This window comes from Moschus berezovskii, chromosome 18 (genome assembly GCF_049115385.1).
Source record: "Moschus berezovskii isolate FMDL1 chromosome 18, NW_MosBer_1.0, whole genome shotgun sequence".
Taxonomy (NCBI): Eukaryota; Metazoa; Chordata; class Mammalia; order Artiodactyla; family Moschidae; genus Moschus; species Moschus berezovskii.
Window position 1 is genome coordinate 24,949,377 of NC_142477.1, and position 20,934 is coordinate 24,970,310.

Sequence of the window (20,934 nt, forward strand, 5' to 3'; positions counted from 1 at the left end):
CGGTTCTTTGCACTGGGTGGCCAAGGTATTGGAGTTTCAGCTTCAGCATCAGTCCTTCCAATGAATAGTCAGGACTGCTTTCTTTAGGATTGACTGGTTTGATCTCCTTGCAGTTCAAGGGAATCTCAAGAGTCTTCTCCAATACCATAGTTCAAAAGCATCAATTCTTCAGCACTCAGCTTTCTTTAAAGTCCAACTCTAACATTCATACATGACTACTGGAAAAGTCATAGCTTTGACTAGATGGACCTTTGTCGGCAAAGTAATGTCTCTGCTTTATGGCATGCTGTCTAGGTTGGTCATAACTTTCTTTCTGAGGAGCAAGCGTCTTTTAATTTCATGGCTGAAGTCACCATCTGCAGTGATTTTGGATCCCAAAAACATAGTCTGTCACTGTTTCCATTGTTTTGCAATCTATTTGACATGAAATGATGGCAACTGTAGCATGAACTGTAGCATCAGTTCAGTTCAGTTCACTCGCTCAGTCGTGTCCGACTCTTCACGACCCCATGAATTACAGCACGCCAGGCCTCCCTGTCCATCACCAACTCCCGGAGTTCACTCAAACTCATGTCCACAGAGTCGGTGATGCCATCCAGCCATCTCATTCTCTCATTCTCTGTTGTCCCCTTCTCCTCCCGCCCCCAACCCTTCCCAGCATCAGAGTCTTTTCCAGTGAATCAACTCGTCGCATGAGGTGGCCGAAGTATTGCAGTTTCAGAATTGTAGCATAGAGATATGTAAAATGAATGACAACAAGTCATCAACAGAAATGCTTTGTTACAAAGCAGGAGGACTATAAATGAATTGCTAGAGTGTTATTTGAAATTGAAGTTAGGTTAGTTAAAATGTATTTTGAAAACTTTACAAGAATGTAAAAATAAGAATAATTACTATGCTAAGAAAGCAGACAAAACGTAATAAAAAAAATGTTTAATTAAGAGAAAACAAAAAGGAGAGGAAATTAAAAAATAATTAGAATGACTAAGAAACAGCTGCAAATAGGTATTATCACAATGAGATCTATAATCACATTAAGTATGAATAGTTTAAATAAGCCATTTATTTTGTCACAGTGGATTAAACAAACATGACCCAAATATATGTTCTCCACAGGAAACCCATTATAATTATAAGGAAAGATAAATTAAAGAAATGGAGAAAGAATTACCATTATGCTCAGTTCCTCAGTTGTGTTCAACTTTTTGTGACCCTGTAGCCTGTAGTGCACCAGGCTCCTCTGTCCACGGGATTCTCCAGGAAAGAATCCTGGAGCAGGTTGCCATTTTATACTCCAAGAGGTACACCACCAACGTTAATAAAAAAGAATGCCTGGATAAATATATTAATTTTAGACAAAGGACTTTTGTGAACAGGGAAAAGATTAGGGATAAAAAGATTTGGCATAATAATAAAGATGTCAACATCCCAATAACCCTTAAAGTGTATGCACTTAAATTTAAAATAGATGAAGCAAAAACAAACAAACAAAACAGAAATTCAAGACAAGCTAGGCAATCCACTCTTAAAGTTGAGACTTCAACATCCTTATTTTAATAATTTACAGAATATTCAATTTGACAGTGGCAGAACTTAGATTTAACTGGGTAGGGTCTTTTTGAGCCAGAGATTATTAAAAAAAAAAAAAAGGAAGAAAGAAACAAGAATTTAGTCCTATATCCTGTGAGAGGGAATTCAGAAGGGAATAGAAAGAATTCAGGAAAGGTGAGAAAGCTGTGTATATTGTCGCTTCAAAACTTCAATAAATTCATTAAATGTAATGATGTTCAGCTTTGTTAGACATTAATTTTTTTTTCCTTTTATGTTCATCTTTTTAATGGATAAAAATGGTAAAGGGATGAAGCGAAGAGTGTTTCCATAGCTTTCCAATGTACAAAGGAGAACTCAGCTGTGTTTTATGCAGAACACTAAGGAATAACATTTCTCTCACAAGTTATCTATGGTATTGGTAACAAATAAAATTCATTTACAACAAAATTCAAATAGTAATGTTCAAAATTTATCATATTCCTGAGATGACTCCTTCGTGTTTCTAAATTCAATTGTGTGTGTGTACTCAGTCACATTTGACTATTTGTGACTCCATGGACTGTAGCTCCCCAGATTCCTCAGTCCATAGAATTTTCCAGGCAAGAATACTGGAATGGGTTGCCATTTCTTCCTCCAGAGGATCTTCCCCAACCAGAAATAAAACCCAGGTATCCGATGTCTCCTGCATTGGTGGGCAGATTATCATCAAGCCACTAAATTCAATTATATGGCACATATTTGCATTGTGCATTTAAAATTCTGAAAGAAAATAATAAAATATATATTCAATTTGTCATCTGCTATTAATATGGACAGCTTAGATTTTTCACAAGATTACTTTTATTAATATAGTTCAATACATAGTGAGAACATTTTTTTCCAGTTCTAAAACTCTTTATTATCTAGCAGAATATATGTGATATTGTACACATTTATGCAAGTATATAATTATAGCACATTCAAAAGGTAATGCAATGAAAATACAAGCAGTTTGCTACACTGAAAACTAATGCAATAATATCTTAATGGACAACTGTGTTTGGGGTTCCCTTGTGGGTAAGCTGGTAAAGAAGTTGCCTGCAAGGCAGAAGATCTGGGTTAGATCCCTAGGTTAGAAAGACCCCAATTGTGTTTAAATTATATGATAAAATTCTGAAATTTATTATTTCTTAATCATTGTACAGGAATAGGAAGTGTGAGAAATATAACAAGAGAGGAAGGAAAACAAAGAGAACATAAACATAACAGTCATATGCTGCTGCTAAATCACTTCAGTCGTGTCCGACTCTGTGTGACCCCATAGATGGTAGCCCACCAGGCTCCACCGTCTCTGGGATTCTCCAGGCAAGAATACTGGAGTGGGCTAGCAGATCATATATTTGAGTTCCATGTAATTTAGAATGCATTTAAATGAAGAATGGCCTTCCAGACATCTTTATTCAAATAGGTGAGGGTCTTGAAAAATATCCTTTTGCAAGACTCAGAATGAGCTGAAAATGCAGAAATGGGACCCTTCAACTGCCTCAGGATTCCACTGACGACTGACATCAAACATAACTGGGTCCTTTCATCTCTAACTTAAGAAAGTGGTCAAATTTTCTCTGTATGTGCCTTGAGAGAAGTTAACCTGCCTTTATGTATTTTTAATATGAGAGTTACTTTGTATAAAATACTACTGTCCAACTTAGCAAATAAGCCCCTAAAGAAGAATATGCAACTTGTAATTAAATGAGTTCTACATATAATTTTTGCTATGTAGGAAATTAAGGTTTTCAAATATACAATAAAAATATACTATGCTTAACTCCCAGAACTATGTATACAGCTTAAACTGTATACAGAAAACTTCTATCTTTAATCTTAACCATATAGATGTGAAGATTATCCATTAAAATTAGATTTAAAAAATAAAGATGTTAAGGATTTCAACTAGCGTTAACTTACTTTTGATTTAATCTCTTCATCCAGAGGAAGTGTTATATATTCATGTAACAATGTTTAAAATATTATATATTAATATTTATTAATGTTGCAAAAAGCTTCATTTTTCAGTATCATTATGATAAATGCCATGTAAAATTTATCAGAATTAATAAATTAAGTCATAGAGAACATACCTGAAATAAAATACAAATTCGTAAATACAGATGACTTTTAAGCCTCTGTGGAGCTTGTTATTTCTGTTGTTTCTGTTAGAAATGAAAAAAAAAAAAAAATGGAGGCCAGCCTTGAAAATTCCCTCAGCAGGTAAAATTAGTTTAATCATATAAGCAGAGCTAAATTTAGCTTATTTTACAAGTGCACAAAGCAAACTTCTTCCTACAAGACTGGAGAGGAAGACAGGCAAAAACAGGGAGTCTCAGCTGAGGAGAACAGAGAGACGCGGGGAAATCACTTCAGGAACCAGAGCCAGGGTAGGAAAATCTGAACCAACAAATGTAAGGAGGCTCAGTGTGGACAAGTCTGAGAGTTAAAGACTCTCTCCTTATGAATGGTTTGCCCACAATATTGTGAGATTTACCTCCAGCTCAAATAAAGGTCCATCTAGTCAAAGCTATGGTTTTTCCAATAGTCATGTATGGATGTGAGAGTTGGACTATAAAGAAAACTGATCACCGAAGAATTGATGCTTTTGAACTGTGGTGTTGGAGAAGACTCTTGAGAGCCCCTTGGTCTGCAAGGAGATCCAACCAGTCCATCCTAAAGGGAATCAGTCCTGAATACTAATCGGAAGGACTGATGTTGAAGCTGAAACTCCAATAATTTGGCCACGTAATGCGAAGAACCAACTCATTGGAAAAGACTGCTGCTGGGAAAGATTGAAGGTGGGAGGAGAAGGGGATGGCAGAGGATGAGATGGTTGGATGGCATCACCAACACAATGGACGTGAATTTGAGTAAACTCCGAGTTGATGATGGACAGAGAAGTCTGGCGTGCTGAAGTCCATGGGGTCCCAAAGAGTCGAACACAACTAAGTGACTGAACTGAACAACCAAATTTTCACAAAAAATATTGGAGAAAAATCCCCTCAGGCTTTTGGCAGAGCAAAAGAAAATAAACCATTCTGAAATAAACTATAGTACTTCTGTTCTTCATGAGTTTTACCCTCAGGTGAAACTAATTAACCACAGCCTATGGCTCAGAGGTTAAAGCGTCTGCCTCCAATGCGGGAAACCCGGGTTCGATCCCTGGGTTGGGAAGATCCCCTGGAGAAGGAAATGGTAACCCACTCCAGTATTCTTGCCTGGAGAATCCCATGGACAGAGAAGCCTGGTAGGCTACAGTCCACAGGGTCGCAAAGAATCGGACACGACTGAGCGACTTCACTTTCACTTAACCTGCTGAAGTGTATTGAGAACCTAACTGACCTGGAGAAAGGGAAATAACTTTCAGCTCTTTCTCATCAGCCTCTTCCATGTAATGTGGAGAAAAATAGAAGATGGGAAACACTTGTGAAGCTCCCAGTCTAGGGCACAAGCTCACTAAGGCTGAGGCCTAACCATAGGACTATAGTAAGCTTCCTTCCTCTGCCCATTCCTCACTATACCTCACAACTGAAGGCCTGTTTTTGGCATTTCCTTTTACACTGTGCATCATCTCCAGCTCTGACTATCAGGAAAAAATTATGGGGAATACCAAAATGTAAAACACACATTTTATGAGCTAGAGTAGGCTTCAGAACCAGACATGGCCGCAAAGATATTGGAATTACCAGCCCAGGAATTGAAAACAGTTATGATGAATATGTTGAGGACTCTAAATGGAAAAAGTAGGCAGCATGAATGAAGGACAGTTAAAAGAGAGCAGTGGCAATTCAAAGGAAAAACAAAAATGAATGCTAGAGACGAAAAAATACTGTAGCAGAAATCTCTTTCATAGTCTTATTAATAGACTATATAAAACTGAAAAATAAATCTCTGAGCTAGAGAATATATCAAAAGATGCTTAAAACCTGAAGAGAATAATAATAATAATAAAACCACTGGAAAAAACACCAGGGTATCAAAGAACTGTGGGAAGACTACAAAAACTGTAACCTGTTGTCTCACTGGTCACACTATTCGCTGAACCCAGGGTAGACAAGGCATGAGAGGGGAAGCTGAAAGAAAACTCGAGGAGCCATAGTAACTACAGACATGTTCATTTTCTCTGGACTGGCACAGCAGCAAAAGGGGTTTCTCGGGTGGGGCTTCTATAGGTTTTCAGAACAAACATGCCCCTGGTCAACTGAGTACATCATGATGCTTACGCGCAATGCTATAAGCGACCTCAGCTGTTAGACAACCATGCAAAGTCATTGTTTACAGAATGTGGGGTGAGGGCAAGAGGATGTAGGGCTAGAGGGCCCATCTGACGCCATCTTGGTATGTGCTATTTCCCCACAGTTGTGTAAAAGGAATACTAGAAAAAGAAGAACAGATGGAGTGACTAAAATCTTTGAAATAATGATAGCTGAGAATTTCCCCAAATTCTTGTCTTGTACCAAATCATAGATACAGTAAGCTCAGAGAATGTCAGACATAGTAGAAAGCATCAAAACATATAATTTTAAAATGTTTTAGTTGTTGTCTAGTGTCCAACTCTTTGAAACCTCATGGACTGTAGCCAGCCAGGTTCCACCGTCCCTGGGATTCTTCAGGCAAGAATACTGGAGGGTGTTGCCCTGCCCTCCTCCAGGGTATCTTCCAACCCTGGGATTGAACCTGTGTCTCTCAAGTCTCCAGCATTGTCAGGCAGGTTCTATGCCACCTGGGAAGCCCTATAAGTACCTCCTTAAGCTAAACACTGCTCCAGGTAAAGATGTCAGCTATGAGTTCTCAGCAAGCAGCGTTTCCAGCTGCTGAGTCACTGAAGGATTCTGTCCTGAAGCAGAGATCTTGCTGGTGTGCCGCAACCAACCCTACATGTGCTTTTGAAAAGGAAGTAGAACATACTCCTAAAATAACAACTTCTCTATCTGAAGACATTGCTAGTTTTCATGAGACATTGGATTATCGACAAACATTATGAATTTTTTTATTAAGATTAGTTTTCTTGATATGGCCTTTTTTAGCTAGGTGTTCATTTGGACAGAATCTAATACCAGGGGGTCTATTGTTTGCTATTCTTTGTTGAAATAAGACATTGCTTACATAAGACTTCAAGTATGCATGAGGTTTTAGCATTACTCTCCACAGGAGATAAGATAAGCACCTTAGAGTGTGTGCTAAACTGAGGCCATTGCCGGAGAGCTAATAGTCTGTGCACAGCTGGTAGAGCTCTGTTAAAATGTTGTATTTGTCCTCTATTTTGAAAGCACCAGTGGTACAAAACCTGCCATGTACCTTAATTGCTACACTTTTAAAGCAATTAAATAATTTAAGTGAAATGAATATAGTTAATTTAATGATCCTGTATGTCCTAATAAATGTGTATGACTTTATCATGAACATATTTTGCAAAATCTAGATTTGCTTTCAATTTTTCATAAATTACTCAAACATTTGCTATTATAATATTTTGTGTGTTAAATAATTTTGATGGTTTCATAAAAACAAATTCCTTGCTTTTATACACAAGTTAAATTGATAATTGTGTTTTTCATTCAGTTATTTTCATTTGAGTTGAAAACTATTTTCTTCATCTGTGTGTATTAGTCACGTAGTCATGTCCGATTCCTTACTACCCCAGGGACTGCATCCCACCAAGCTTCTCTTTCTATGGAATTCTCCAGGCAAGTAAAACAAGCTATTTTGCTTAGTAAATCTTGCTAAGTGTCTTAAGTACATGTTAATTTAGATTAACTTTAGATATGATATGTTTTAGGGAAGTATCTTTACAAGTTCACATAGTGATTATTATGACTTTGGGATTCATTTACAGGGAAGGTAAATATGTATAATTTCTAAAGCATTCTGTCACATTGTTGCTGTTGTTTAATCACTAAGTCCTGTCCTCATCTTTTGTGACCCCATGGACTATAGCCCACCAGTCTCTTCTGTCCATGGAATTTCCCACCCACTGCAGTGCATTGCCATTTCCTTCTCCAGGAGATTTTCATGACCTGGGATCAAATTCTCATCTCCTGCATTGGCAGGTGATTTCTTTACCACTGAGCCACCAGGGAAGACATTCTCTCATGTAATTGGTACGTTACAGTATTTCATGAGCATCTGCTTTGTAACAGGAATTTGCTGATTTAAATATTAATGGAATAATTGATAATAGGAACAAGAGGGAAATTATGTATTTGGAATTGTACAAATGGTTAAACTGTTGAAGGTCAGAAGAAACATCTTTAGTTGGATAAGGCAAATCTGTAAGTGGAAGGAGCAGCTATTAATATCTATGGGAGAAATGTCATATAGTTTTTAAAATGCTTTTAAAAACCATACTTCTAGGAATATTGTATATGTAGTTTAAAAATATAATATGGAACATAAACATGGAAAAATAATTATTTATCCAGTCATTTAAAGAGTTGATCTCAATTTCAATATAATTTGAACAAAAGACATATTCATACAAACCCATACACACACCAATACCTTCCCTTGTTTTTGCTGCATTTATATAATTGAAATCTGACTCTAAAAATGTTTTGAAAATTGCCTTCATTCAGTAAAGAAAAGATCACAAATATATTTAATTAGTAGCTATATTTTTATCTCCTTATTTGAATTAGTTAAAATTAAACAAATAAAATCATCCAGCTTGTAATTTTCCTGTTGGTGTGAATATTCAAATTGTCAACTTATTTATAATTCAGTTTGCTATAATTCAGTGCATTGGTAAATGTAAATTGAATTGGTTGTTTTCTTATAAAGACCTTGGCACATATATATGGACATACCTAACAGGTATATTCTTGATAGCAGAATTGCATAATCAAATAGTAAGACAATCAGATACCAAATAATACAACTATCAATACATCAACAATGTATTGATAAGGATCAAAAAGTAATGCTTGCTTTAGCTTTTAAGAGTCAGAGAGAAAGAGAGAGAGATGGGATGGGGGAGAATGCTCAGGTCTACCTCTGGAAATTGATTTAAGTCAAGTAACAGGAACTTGACCAATCTGTGATATCACAAACAACCATGAAATAATTATGAAATTGATAAAACAATGGCATGGGTACAAAGGGAAAAACATATATTTTGATAATTTGAATGCAATCAAACTTATAAAAATCTGTATGATAAATCACAGCTCAATTTAAGCCACTGAATAGAGTTTCTCTTCTTAGGAATGAAGAACACCTTGTACTGCAGTTTTGAACTAAATTATTTGCTACTCACCTCACAGCTAGCTAACAGAGTTGAAAATTAAGTGAATTTCAAGTTAAGTCAGGTGAAGTCATTCCATATTCATGATTCAATGTCTACCAGACAGAAATAGGATTATTTAAATTAGAATTTTGAAGAGTGTAATGGAGAACTATATTAATGATTTGTGAAAAGTGATCCAATGGTTTGAAAATGACACAAGTAAATAATGTCTAGTGAAAATTCGGTTCTCATGTGGATGTTTCTACAGAGGCTTATGTCGACTTAAATGATAAACTGTGCTTAAGGAAAAGACTTGAGAAATGTAAGAAAAAGGTAATTAACCCATGCCAGCCAATTTATTTTAATTGCATTCATCCTTCCCAGTTTATAAATAAGTTCTCCAGAGATGCTTCTTTCATTTTAAATTGAAAGCACTGAGCATGCAATCTTAAAGGCACCACTCTGCATTATTAACAGCTCAGTGACTTTATTTTCAATTTTTTTTTCTAATATAATCCCATGGGAATAAAGTATGTGACATTATACCTGAAAATTTTATGAAAACACGTTTATTAACAGCTACATTAAATATACTTTCTACATATATATGTACATTATACATTGTATATGTAATGTGCAATTACTTTGGGAAATAATACTTATGGTTCTCAAAGTAATTAAGTTTATATTTATATAATAAAGATCAATGAAATCAGTTCTAATATTTCTTCACCACTTCTCTTCTAATAGAAAACTAACAAGATTTAACTCCTTTATTTCTGCTATGTTAAAATGAGTCTTTTGGACTGACCTCACTTTCAGTTCAGTTCAGTTCAGTCGCTCAATCGTATCCGACTCTTTGCGACCCCATGAATCACAGCACGCCAGGCCTCCCTGTCCATCACCAACTCCCGGAGTTCACTCAAACTCATGTCTATCGAGTCAGTTATGCCATCCAGCCATCTCATTCTCTGTCATCCCCTTCTCCTCCCACCCCCAGTCCCTCCTAGCATCAGACTCTTTTCCAGTGAGTCAACTAGTCGCATGAGGTGGCATTTACATAGTTTTTCATTAAGTATTTATACAGCTATTATTAAGGATTTAGAAAATAAAAATTAAAATAAATAAAACAACTGCTACAAATATTTCCATTAGGCAGCTTCCTTAAGAAAACAACAGTTTGATGCTTGTTTTCTAGTCAGCATCTCAGAGAATTAATGTGTTTGTGTGAGCATGGAGAGCATTTGCAAAACTTTAGTCTTTTGAACAAATAATTTATATGTAATTATATTCCTTGGCATCATATTCATTATATTTTGCATGCCTTTAAGTTTTGACTGAACATGGGCTTTTAATGAGGACGTAGCTAAGATGAGATTGTTGGATGGCATCACCGACTCGATGGGCATGGGTTTGGGTGGACTCCGGGAGTTGGTGATGGACAAGGAAGCCTGGCATGCTTCCTTGGGGAAGGAAGAGGTCACAAAGAGTCGGACTTGACTGAGCGACTGAACTGAACTGAACATTTCATTAAATGTACAGGTTATTTAATGTGACATGACTAGATTATAAATATTTAATTTGTTCAGAAATGTGTCAATCTAGATATTATGGAAACTAAATAATTCAGTGATCGAGGAGAGAGACCTTGGTTTACAGAATCACCTTTCTGCCATTTAATGATTTTTTTATTTTGGATATTTTATTTTATTTACTATGAGTATTGAATTATTATTCCTTGGTGAAAATTTGTATGTCTGGAAAACTATGGGAGCCCTTAGTAAAAATAACTAATCTACTTGCTGTTTCCCAATTCAGAGAACAGGATTCAGCATGTAATTGTCATTTATTCAAAGACTAAAACCTTTATTGACTTCCCTGGTGGCTCAGTGGTAAAGAATCTGCCTGCCAATGCAGGAGATGCAGGTTTGATCCCTGGGACAGGAAGATCCCCTGGAGAAGGAAATGATAAACCACTCCAGTGTTTGTGGGCTTCCCTGGTGGCTTAGACCATAAAGAATTTGCCTGCAATGCACGATACCTGGGTTTGATTCCTGGGTTGGGAAGATCCCCTGGGGGAGGGCATGGAAATGCACTCCAGTATTCTTGCCTGGGAAATCCCATGCACAGAGGAGACTGGCAGCCTACAGTACATGTGGTCGCAAAATATTTGGACATGACTGAGCAACTAAACACAGCACATCAACAATAGTTCTGTCATCTCACATAATTAACATTTCTTTTTTTTTTAGTAGGAATATTTAAAATCCATCTTATAAGCTACTTTTACTATACAGTACTGTTAACTATAATCACACTGCCATACATTCAGTTCATTTCAGTCCCTCAGTCGTGTATGACTCTTTGTGACCTATGAACTACAACATACCAGGCTTCCCTGACAGGCAGTATATTGGATCCCCCAAACTCCTGCATCTTACAACTGAAAGACCTTCAAATGAATTAATTGAACAATCTATAAATTGATAAGTAAGATGAATAAGATGCTTTTCCTGTGTACCATTGATGCAACCAATAATGTAATACAATATTTATTTTCTATACAACAAAACTATGAATGATTATCTATAAAGATATTAAGATCTTAAATAAATTTATGATATGATAGGTAATTGCCAGGCAAGGTCATTTTCTATGCATTTCTTCAGTTTATAAGATAGCAAGATGAATTGTCTACCGGCTCTTTTGCTATGCTTTGTAAGTCACATTCATTTTTCTTTAATTATCAAATCAATTTATTATAAGGCAAATTCAGTAACTGCTATAGAGAATGTGATAGAATATCATATTAAGGCACTAAAAATCAAATAATTACCTTTTCTTTGTGCTTTGACACTCTATCTAATCCTTCAGCCACTTATCCATAAGAACTTAATAGTAATATTTATCTATCCTATTTCACAGTGATTTTCTAGGTAACATATGATAGGATATCAATGAGTATAACTGTAAAATGCAATACACTATTATATTCATTCATTAAATTCATATTTTAGATTCATTTAGCAGTTTCTAATCTTGGGATGGGTGACGGCTGAGAGCAAATGCCTGGTACAGACTTTAGCAATCATTGATGTTTGGAAAGAACTTTCAAGTGAAGGCTTTAAAGAATTTTGTGTGAGCATGGAGTGCATTTGCAAAACTTCAGTCTTTTGAACAAATAATTTATATGTAATTATATTCATTGGCATCATATTCATTATATTTTGCATGCCTTTAAGTTTTGACTGAACGTGGGCTTTTAATGAGGATGTAACATTTCAATACATGTACAGGTTATTTAATGTGATATGACTAGATTCTAAATATTTAGAGAAAATATTGAGAAAATCATTTAAAATGAGAAAATATTTAATGAGAAATATCTAATGAGAAAATCATTTAAAAGCTTGCTAAGTATGTCAGCATTTATTGGCTGAAAGTGTAAACTAAATTAGACCTAGCTAACATCTAAAGTGCCATACACCATGAATGTGAGATATTGTTTATGCTTTTCTTGAGAGAGAGTGAAATTGCTTAATATGAAGTTTAACGTAGCAATATATGACGACAGCAGTGATGATAAGCATGATATTGTAAACTATTTGAAAAGAAATATCTTTGGCATGGTGTGAGGGTAACAGGCAGGAAGTCCAGGGGTCGCCAAATGGAGGAAATAGCCTGCAAGTGTCAGACATTTGTATCTCTCTTAAGCGGCAGGAGGAAACAAACTAGCGATAATTTTTTCTTCCCTATACAAATTTAAAAGGAAGTTTCTCTTAGAATACTGTGCCATAATGACACTTGGTTTCACATGAAGTTCAGTCGCTCAGTCATGTGCGACTCTCCGCGACCCCATGAATCACAGCACGCCAGGCCTCCCTGTCCATCACCAACTCCCGGAGTTCACTCAAACTCATGTCCACAGAGTCGGTGATGCCATCCAGCCATCTCATTCTCTGTCATCCCCTTCTCCTCCCGCCCCCAACCTTTCCCAGCATCAGTCTTTTCCAGTGAGTCAACTTGTCGCATGAGGTGGCCAAAGTATTGCAGTTTCAGCTTTAGCATCAGTCCTTCCAATGAACACCCAGGATTGATCTCTTCTAAAATGGACTGGTTGGATCTCCTTGCAGTCTAAGGAACTCTCAAGAGTCTTCTCCAACACCACAGTTCAAAAGCATCAATTCTTCGGCGATCAGCTTTCTTCACAGTCCAACTCTCACATCCATACATGACCACGGAAAAAACCATAGCCTTGACTAGACGGACCTTTGTTGGCAAAGTAATGTCTCTGCTTTTTAATATACTATCAAGGTTGGTCATAACTTTCCTTCCAAGGAGTAAGCGTCTTTTAATTTCCTGGCTGCAATCAGCATCTGCAGTGATTTTGGAGCCCCCCAAAATAAAGTCTGACACTGTTTCCACTGTTTTTCCATTGATTTCCCATGAAGTGATGGGACCAGATGCCATGATCGTTGTTTTCTGAATGTTGAGCTTCAAGCCAACCTTTTAACTCTCCTCTTTCACTTTCATCAAGAGGCTTTCCAGTTCCTCTTCACTTTCTGCCATAAGGGTAGTATCATCTGCATATCTGAGGTTACTGATATTTCTCCCAGCATTCTTGATTCCAGCTTGTGCTTCTTCCAGCCCAGCGTTCCTCATGATGTACTCTGCATATAAGTTAAATAAGCAAGGTGACAATATACAGCCTTGACGTACTCCTTTTCCTATTAGAACCAGTCTGTTGTTCCATGTACAGTTCTGACTGTTGCTTCCTGACCTGCATACAGGTTTCTCAAGAGGCAGGTCAGGTGGTCTGGTATTCCCATCTCTTTCAGAATTTTCCACAGTTTATTGTGATCCACACAGTCAAAGGCTTTGGCATAGTCAATGAAGCAGATATAGATGTTTCTCTGGAACTCTCTTGCTTTCTCCATGATCCAGCGCATGTTGGCAATTTGATCTCTGGTGCCTCTGCCTTTTCTAAAACCTGCTTGAACATCTGGGAGTTCACGGTTCACATATTGCTGAAGCCTGGCTTGGAAAATTTTGAGCATGACTTTACTAGCTTGTGAGATGAGCGAAATTGTGCAGTAGTTTGAGCATTCTTTGGCATTGCCTTTCTTTGGGATTGGAATGAAGACTGACCTTTTCCAGTCCTGTGGCCACTGCTGAGTTTTCCAAATTTGCTGGCATATTGAGTGAAGCACTTTCACGGCATCATCTTTCAAGATTTGAAATAGCTCAACTGGCATTCCATCACCTCCACTAGCTTTGTTCGTAGTGATGCTTTCTAAGGCCCACTTGACTTCACATTCCAAGATGTCTGGCTCTAGGTCAGTGATCACATTATCGTGACTATCTTGTTCGTGAAGATCTTTTTTGTACAGTTCTTCTGTATATTCTTGCCACCTTTTCTTAATATCTTCTGCTTCTGTTAGGTACATACCATTTCTGTGCTTTATCAAGCCCATCTTTGCATGAAATAGTTAACCTGAAGTTAACTATTCTCAAATCTTGAGTTAACCAATGCATTTTTCTTATGGAAATGTTGATCTTAAGCTATGATAATGTAGACGCATTTACCCCAGACTCTTATCTTCAAGTCAGTTCAGCCAAATGGCTCAGAACCTACTTGACAAACCAGTATGTTATACTCAGATATTTTTTTCCCTAATCCATGTAAAACGAAATTATTTGTATGGCAATCTGCCCTTCTACATGATTTAAGTTAATCATTTTATGGCCTGGGATGAATCATCCTGTGTCAAAATTATCCCAAAATGCGTCTTATGCGTGAGGGACCTGGTGCCATTCTGAGCCTTAAGACATTCCTTTTTTTCATTAACAGACTGCTACTGACTATATAACATCCAGCTGAAGACTAGCAGGGGGGTACTCTTTCTGCCCCCTTCTGATGTCTATGTCAGAAGCTTTCTCTATCTCCTTTATACTTTAATAAAACTTTATTACACAAAAGCTCTGTGCAATCAAGCCTCGTCTCTGGCCCCAGATTGAATTCTTCTCCTCCAGAGGCCAAGATCCTGGTGTCTTTGTGTCATTCCGTAACAACCTTTCAATGGTAGATATGTGTGCTATTGTAAATTTTGTTCTTTAGATGCTTCCATAGAAATTTATGTTAATCAGGCAGATGCCACTGGAAGAGGCCCTTACAAACATTATTTCTCACAGCTTTAGTTATTAAGCCCCTTATATCTTTCCCATCATAAAATGTCCAGTTCTAGCAAGATGTTGAAGTTGGGAACAGTAAGTGATTTATCTTTTTCTCAAGCATCCTCAAAAAACAAAGGGTAATAAGTACTTACTGCATGTGTACAGATATTTATCAGTACCTTAGTATATGACTTATTAAACTCTACTCTTAGAAATAATATATACTCTACTAGCTATGGGGCTTCCCTGGTGCCTCAGTGGTAAAGATTCCACCTGTTAATGCAGAAGATATGGGTTTCATCCATGGGTCAGGAAGATCCCCTGGAGAAGGAAATGGCTACCCACTCCCAGAATTCTTGCTTGGAGAATCCTATGGACAGAGGAGCCTAGAGGGCTACAGTCCAAGAAATCACAAAGAGTTAGATGTTACTTCGCACATGAACAATGATGATGACAGCTATAGTCTAGAATTATCTCATGATTTTTTAATAAATTTCATATTCTACAAGTAAATATTGAATAAACTCTAATATTATAAATAGTCTTTAAAATAACATCAATGTGATTCATTCTGAATGATACTCCAGACCTCACTTAAGCTCTCTGTAATATGTGGAATATACACTCTATTAGGTTTTTTAGTTTAAGCTGAATTCTGAAAAATATATTGATCTAAACATTTTGGATAGAGAATGGTGAACTAGTATTGCATAATTAGTTTACAAAGTAAATGTTAGTCCAATCAGTGTTTCCCCAAAGTACTTAACATAGAAATATGTATTACATATTCAGTTCTGCTAAGTTGGTCAGTCGTGTCCGACTCTTTGTGACCCCATGGACTGCAGCACTCCAGGTCTCCCTGTCTATCACCAACTCCTAGAGTTTACTGAGACTCATGCCCATCGAGTAGGTGATGCCAACCAAACATCTCATCCTCTGTCACCCCTTCTCCTCTCAACTTCAATCTTTCCCAGCATCATGGTCTTTTCAAATGAGTCAGTTCTTTGTATCAGGTGGCCAAAATAATGGAGTTTCAGCTTCAACATCAGTCCTTCCAGTGATTATTCCGGACTGATTTCCCTTAGGATGGACTGGTTGGATCTCCTTGCAGTCCAAGGGACTCTCAAGAGTCTTCTCCAACACCACAGTTCAAAAGCATCAATTCTTTGGCTCTCAGCTTTTATAGTCTAACTCTCACATCCGTACATGACTAAAGGAAAAACCACAGCCTTGTCTAGATGGACCTTTGTTGGCAAAGTAATGTCTCTGCTTTTTAGTATGCTGTCTAGGTTGGTCATAACTTTCCTTCCAAGGAGCAAACATCTCTTTATTTCATGGTTACAGTCACCATCTGCAGTGATTTTGGAGCCCAAAAAATAAAGTCTGTCACTGTTTTCATTGTTTCCCCATCTATTTGCCATGAACTGATGGAACCAAATGCCATGATCTTTGTTTTCTGAATCTTGAGTTTTAAGCCAACGTTTTCACTCTCCTCTTTCACTTTCATCAAGAGATTTTTTAGCTCCTCTTCAATTTCTGCCATAAGGGTGGTGTCATCTGCATATCTGAGGTTATTGGTAGTTCTCCCAGCAATCTCGATTCCACTTGTGCTACATCCAGCCCAGCATTTCTCATGATGTACTCTACGTATAAGTTAAATAAGCAAGGTGATAATATACAGCTTTGACCTAGTCACTTCCTGATTTGGAACCAGTTGGTTGTTCCATGTCCAGTTCTAACTGTTGCTTCCTGACCTGCAGGAAGATTTCAAAGGAGGCAGGTCAGGTGGTCTGGTATTCCCATCTCTTGAAGAATTTTCCACAGTTTGTTGTGATCCACACAATCAAAGGCTTTAGCATAGTCAATAAAGCAGAAGTAGATGTTTTTCTGGAACTCTTGTTTATTTGATGATCTACTGGATGTTGGCAATTTGATCTCTGGTTCCTCTGCCTTTTCTAAATCCAGATTGAACATCTGGAAATTCATGTTTCACATATCATTGAAGCCTGGCTTGGATATTTAAAAAATATAAATGAAGATATTTAACAGTAAGCCTTTTTATTTTACTGGATATTTTTGTGGATGTCTTATAAATACCTTCAGTGTGAAATGGGAATAAAATAATTTACTTGCATATAATGTATGTAATATATATATACAATAGGAAATCAGAAGATTTTCACAATATTTCCAGAGCAAGACAAATTATTCAATATATTGATATCTACCTGGAAAATATGTATAGAGATTAAAACAGTATATTGAATCAGATTTATAAAAAATAATCATAAGGCTGTTAAAATACTATGCTGCTGCTGCTGCTAAGTCACTTCAGTCATGTCTGACTCTGTGTGACCCCATAGACGGAAGCCCACCAGGCTCCCCCGTCCCTGGGATTCTCCAGGCAAGAACACTGGAGTGGGTTGCCATTTCCTTCTCCAAAATACTATGCAGTAATCATTAAAATAACCAATATTACAATGATAAACAACTCATCAATTCAATTCAGTTGCTCAGTCGTGTTCAACTCCTTGCAACCCCATGAATTGCAGAACGCCAGGCCTCCCTGTCCATCACCAACTCCCAGAGTCCACCCAAACTCATGTGCATCAAGTTGGTGATGCCATCCAGCCATTTCATCCTCTGTCCCCTTCTCCTCCTGCCCCCAATCCCTCCCAGGATCAGAGTCTTTTCCAGTGAGTCAACTCTTCGCATGAGGTGGCCAAAATATTGGAATTTCAGCTTTAGCATCAGTCCTTCCAGTGAACACCCAGAACTGATCTCCTTTAGGAGGACTGGTTGGACCTCCTAGCAGTCCAAGGGACTCTCAAGAGTCTCTCCACCACCACCAATTGATGCTTCAAAAGCATCAATTCTTCAGCAATCAGCTTTCTTCACAGTCCAACTCTCACATCCATACATGACCACTGGAAAAACCATAGCCTTGACTAGATCTGCAGTGATTTTGCAGCCCCCCAAAATAAATTCAGCCACTGTTTCCACTGTTTCCCCATCTATTTGCCATGAAGTGATGGGACCAGATGCCATGATCTTAGTTTTCTGAATGTTGAGCTTTAAGCCAACTTTTTCACTCTCCTCTTTCACTTCCATCAAGAGGCTTTTAATTCCTCTTCACTTTCTTCCATAAGGGTGGTGTCACCTGCATATCTGAGGTTATTGATAGTTCTCCCAGCAATCTTGATTCCAGCTTGTGTTTCTTCTAGCCCAGCATTTCTCATGATTTACTCTGCATATAAGTTAAATAAGCAGGATGATAATATACATCCTTGACGTACTCCTTCCTTTTCAGTGTATATATGTATTCAAATAACTTACTTATAACATCTTATGCCTAAAATAAAACATCACACATTTCTCCATTCAATTTCTGTGTTGTTTGAAGTGAAAGATTAACCTTAAAAAGCTTCAGGGGATTTATTTTGCTGACAGTTTGGTTGGATACATCGTTGAAAAGTCTTCACAGTGAAAAATAAGACTATAGTATAAAAAGTATCATTAATTTTGTTTTTAAAAGCTTTGCAATCTCACAGAAAGCAACAGGAATTCACAGAGAGAGAATAAAAACAATAAAAATAGGGGCAGAAAACAGGTGGGTGAGCAAAATCAGGCTTCACCATTGAGAGCAAATGCCCATCCCAGGCAGATGCCAGATGTTAACACATCAAAAGATGATAAATTTGGTTTTGAGTCACTATAGTGGGGGGAATCAATTGAAATTGAAACCTAAATATTAGGCTTTTATGGAAAGAACATGCTAAATAAAATGGAGAACTTCAAGACATAAAATCAACTTTTCAGAAAAATACATCAAGAATAAAATTGTTTTCTTCTACTTATTAAAATATTAGCTAAAAAAGACAATCATCACCTTTGCTGAGAACATCTATGACAAGAAGTTGTGTCACTCCAAATGTGTAGACACATCATGGGCTTTTCCTGTGGTGAAATACTATATAGCTATGAATATTAGCAAATTGCTCCTCCACACAACAGCATCGCTTAAAGTGGTAGAAACAAAAGAAGACAATATCAAAAGATTATGTCTCTAACAGCAGTTTTATGAAGTTTGAGTAATGAAAAGTCATAATAGTTGATTCCAGAGTGAACAGAATTTGTCTTGAAGCAAGATAAAGACCAAAATTAAAGCCCAAAGTGAGTTTTTGGTATTCTGCTGGTTGCATAGAAAGTTTAATTTATGAAATTTCATCCACATATGAGTTTTTGATCTGTATACATTTCAACATATATTACTATTCTAGAAAGTTCTTCTTTAAATAAAAAAGGAAGACTTCAATATGAAGTATGATCTAAGTGATCACATTTGTTATGGGATCCTAAGATCCACTGGTGATGGATATATTTTCACTAATGAAGTTATACTCTCCACCTTGTTCTACTACCTGCAGTGGTTTCAGTTCAAAATTTGCAATAAACATTAATAATCAAACTCACAACACAAAATGAGCATCTCCCTACTTTAAATTTTAAGAAAGAATTCACGACAGGTGACAGTATAGCATACAAACCAACAGCATAAGTGTTGACACTCTGAGGTACAAATTCCCATTGCTCATTTCCACTTTGACATATGATCATGTTGACTACAGTTGAATATTTGCCCACACTATTCAGTGATGACTTACCAATTTTAAGCTGGTCATATATCCTGAGGCACCAGCTCACCTGATAACTGTCTTAATTTGATCAAACTTTTTTGTCCTCTTTTAAGGTGCATGGCTTGAGCATAGCCAGTTTCCTTGAAAATAGCTCCCTCTTGTGTTTCTAAGTTAACAAGTCTTATCATATCCAAGTCTTTTCATACCCAAGTTGAGCCTCCAGAAAAATCCTTTCTACATCCAATTCACACCAAATCCAGTTTCCAAAGCCCCAAGAACAACCTCACTTCATTGGGATCAGTGATAGCTGAGTCATGACAAGTGCTGAAGAACTGTGGTGATGGTGAAATTCAAGTAAATTATATGCATCCTCAAGAAATGAGTGTTCTGGGCAATGGTTAGTTAATCATGCCCAGTGATGTGTTTCAAGATACATTTAAATCAATATGCAAAAACAGCTTTGCAGATTATAGTTTCTGAAGTTCCAGAAACAAATTATTATTGATTTTTAACTGTTGCTGCTGCTGCTGCTAAGTCACTTCAGTCGTGTCCGACTCTGTGTGACCCGATAGATAGACGGAAGCCCACCAGCCTCCCCCATCCCTGGGATTCTCCAGGCAAGAGCACTGGAGTGGGTTGCCATTTTAACTGTTACATCACCAATATTCTCAATTTTGGACATTATGCCACTTTCATAAAGGTCCATCCATAATCACATGTGACCTAAGAACAAAGCAGAGTCTGTTACAGGAGCAGGCAGTAAAAATCCCTTGGCTTTGAATCCATGCAGTTGTCTAAAAAAGATTCCATCCTGGTTCATGGCCATATAGTGAACCAGCTGCTCATTGCCTGTCATAGACCATACAGCCTAACTCTAAGGTAGCAGTTCTTTTAATATTATAAAAGAAACAGTATGATAACACAACCAAGAAAATGCTACAGATGTGATAAATTAAACTGCTTTAATAAAAAGACTCATCAAAAAATCCTCATTGATGTCTTTCTCCACAATTCAAGTTGTCTGAGGGTAAATCTTTGAATTTGGCTTCAGCTGCATTCTCCTTTGCAGTGAAAAGACATCTTGAGCTTCTTCCAGCTTTGACCATAAGTCGGCCCTACAGCTAACAGAAATGGCCAAGAAAAACATTATTATGCTTTGGGAAGCTAAGTTAGATAAGGAATAATTTCCTTCTCCAGTTTTCTCATCCATCTATAAACCTCCTTTCAATTAACCACAGTTTCTTCCTACCTTTGCCCCAAAGTAACACTTGTGAACCTAAATTTTGAATCCCTGATACTGACACCAAAAACCCACAGGGA